We start from the raw sequence: 3,402 nt of genomic DNA on the forward strand, positions 1-3,402 counted from the left end.
CGACGCTTGTTGTGAGGAGGTTTTCAGCCTGGGTGCTTGCAGCTCTTTTTGCTGACCCCTGGTTCGTAGCCGTGTACCAAGTTCAGGACGCCGCCGACCAGGGATCAGGTACTTTGATCATGACAATGTGCAAGGACGCTTGTCTGGGAGAAGACACTAGTGACTTAACGGGCGTTAGTGTACAAAATGGGCAGAACCCACAAGCGGTGTCTGGAGCGAGCCAGAACTGTTGCCTTGGGCTCGTAAGGGCAGCTATTTCCCAGAGGGTGAATGAGCTGGAAGAACCGCAGGGGGGGGATTCTGCACCTCTGGATAGCTGGAATTCAAACCTGCTGCCCTGCTGGGCTCCTGTGAGGGTTGGGGAGTGGGGCATGGTGGGGGGGGGGGGGGGGGGGGGGGGGGGGGGGGGTGGGGGGGGGGGGGGGGGGGGGGGGGGGGGGGGGGGGGGGGGGGCAGGAGGGTGGGAGGCCCGTAGTTGGGGCGGGGATGTGGTTTCTGGCAGAGCGGACCTGGGAGACAGCGAAGTCAGGGCAGTCCCTTGCCAAGCCCAGGCTCTTCACCACCGCCTTGCTCCGGCAGGGAGAAGCTGTGAATGGCTGGTGGGCTGCTGAACAACCAGGTGAAGGAGAAGTGCTGGTGGGTGCTGGGCTCCGCCGCTGCTCTGCGTGCTGTATGGCAAGTCACGACTGGCGCGTGCTCTTCGCCTACCAGGGACGGGGTTGCATGCGTGCTGAGCTGCATGCAGGAGGACGCCGCCTCGGCGCTGGTCCGCAGGCTGCCTGGTGGGTGAGTATGCGCGCAGTGCGGGGCCAGGCGATCTCTCGGGGGAGGTGTGGCTCCGGGGGAGGTGGTGGCTGGTAGTGGGCTCAGGGTGGGGACCATTGCCGGTCCTGTGTGGAAGAAGGGTGCGATGGGGTGGCCAGTGCTGGGATCCCGGCGGGATTCCAGATCATTGGGCAGACTGGGTTCTGTTCGGCGCCAGGGCTGGCTGCTGCCGGCTCCTCCGTGATCGGCGTCCTTGGGCTCAGGCTATAGGTGCTGAGTGGGGCCGGGCTGCGAGCTGGTTGGGTGCCAGCGAGCCTATCCCTGAACGGGCCGATGCCGATGATGTGGGAGAATCTTCAGCCAGCATCGCCGGCCTCAGAAGGGCATCGGACAGCCATGCTTGCGCCCTGCCTGCCGCCGATCCGCCCATGCAGGGCACCGCTGCGTATGTTGGGGGGCTGAGCGGGGTCATTTCGTGGGGCGTGTGTTGGGGGGCAGCTCTCCTGGAGGCTCTGGGGTGGTGTCTGGCCGGGTGGGCCTGCTGGCAGGAAGTGCCGTCACTCCACAGGCCCCGGAAGGAGCAGCGGTGGTGCCCACGGGCGCTCACCTTGGCGCTCTGTCCCGCAGGGCCCGTACGTCGGCCGTGCGAATGACCTGCTGCTTGGCGGCCTGGCGGATGATCGACAGCCACCCGGGGTGGCTGAGCAGCTGATAGCATGTGATCCAACTCGGATCCTGAAGCTGCTGCAGGCGGCCAGGCCCACCAACGAGACGCTGGCCCGATCAGCCGCTCAGACCGCCTGGCAGGAGCACAAGCTCTCAAATGAACTTGGACAACGCAGTCGGGAGATGTTCCCCCCCCCTCCCCCGCGACAGCCCCTCTCTGAGGATGTGGGGACGGCAGATGCAGAGCCCACCCCCGCCACAGCCCCTGTCTGAGGGTATGGGGACGGCAGATACAGAGCCTCCCCCCTCCCGCGACAGCCCCTGTCTGAGGATGTGGGGACGGCAGGTACAGAGCCCCCTGCCTCCCCCATACCCCAGCTTAGAAACCTGAGGACGGCTCCTACGCAGCGCAGCTCCATGTACACAGCTCCCGCCCCGCCAGCCCCTGTCTGAGAGCCTGGGGATGGCAGGTACAGCACCCCATGCACCCCCCCCATCCACCCCTGAAGCCCCTGCCCAGCCCTGCCTACAAGCCTGGGGATGGCAGGTACAGAGCCCCATGCCCCCAGCCACCCCCCCTCGCAGCACCTACCTACGAGGTTGGGAACGGCAGGTACAGAGCCCCCTGCCCCACCCCACAGCCCCATCTGAGAGCCCTAGGATGGGGTTCAGAGCACCTGGCACCCCCTGCACTGTACTGCCTGCGAGCGTGCAGCCGGTGGCATGTAGTGCCCAGCCCCGGCCCCACGGCTCTCTCCCTATGGCAGAGGCGGGCTCAGCCCCACACTGCCTGCGAGTGTTCAGCTGGCGGCATGCAGTGCCCGGCCCCGGCCCCACGGTTCTCTCCCTATGGCAGAGGCAGACTCACCCCCACACTGCCTGCAAGCGTGCAGCTGGCGGCGTGCAGTGCCCAACCCCGGCCCCATGGCTCTCTCCCTGTGGCAGAGGCAGGCTCAGCCCCACACTGCCTGAGCGTGCAGCCAGTGGTGTGCAGTGCCCAGCCCCAGCCCCACGGCTCTCTCCCTGTGGCAGAGGCGGGCTGAGCCCCACACTGCCTGTGAGCATGCAGCTGGCGGCGTGCAATACCTGGCCCTGGCCCCGGCCCCACGGCTGTCTCCCTGTGCCAGAGGCAGGCTCAGCCCCACACTGCCTGTGAGCATGCAGCCGGCAGCGTGCAATGCCCGGCCCCACGGCTCTCTCCCTGTGGCAGAGGCGGGCTCAGCCTCACACTGCCTGCGAGTGTTCAGCCGGCGGCGTGCAGTGCCCGGCCCCGGCCCCACGGCTCTCTCCCTGTGGCAGAGGCAGGCTCAGCCCCACACTGCCTGCGAGCATGCAATGCCTGGCCCCGGCTTCACGGCTCTCTCCCTGTGGCAGAGGCGGGCTCAGCCCTGGAGCTGAAGGATGTGGATGTGCAGACGCTGCTGGGCCGCCTGCAGGAGGGCAGCCTGTCCAAGGAGCTGGTGCTGGCCCTGGAGCGCTGCCTCTGCGACGAGGCCGGCCCTGAGAGCGAGGGGGCTGCGGCCCTGCGGGACCGCCGGCACTTCCTGCTGCTGCTGCGCAGCCTGGAGCAGCTGGGGGCCGAGAAGGCCGTGCAGCTGGGGACCCTCCGGTGAGTGTGAGACGCGGCCGGGTCCTTGGTGACACTGGGGGGTGCGTGGCCAGGTCCTCAGTGATGCAGGGGTGGGGGGTCCTCAGTGTCACTGGGGGAGACGCGCCGGGTCCTCGGTGACACTGGGGGGGTGCGCAGCTGGGTCTTCGGTGACATGGGGGTGGTGGGTCCTCGGTGACACTGGGGGGAGACGCGCTGTGATGATGCTGCCCGTGGGAGCCAGCTGAGGTCACTCAATCAGGATGAACTGCAAACAAAATGGGGCAGACAAACCCCAAACACTGGTGGTTGTTCCACTACTTAGATTTACCAAGCCAGCACAAAAGAGCTTCTGTAGTACCTCACTGGTTACTTAGAAGTCC

This window comes from Chelonoidis abingdonii, chromosome 3 (assembly GCF_003597395.2).
Source record: "Chelonoidis abingdonii isolate Lonesome George chromosome 3, CheloAbing_2.0, whole genome shotgun sequence".
Classification (NCBI taxonomy): Eukaryota; Metazoa; Chordata; order Testudines; family Testudinidae; genus Chelonoidis; species Chelonoidis abingdonii.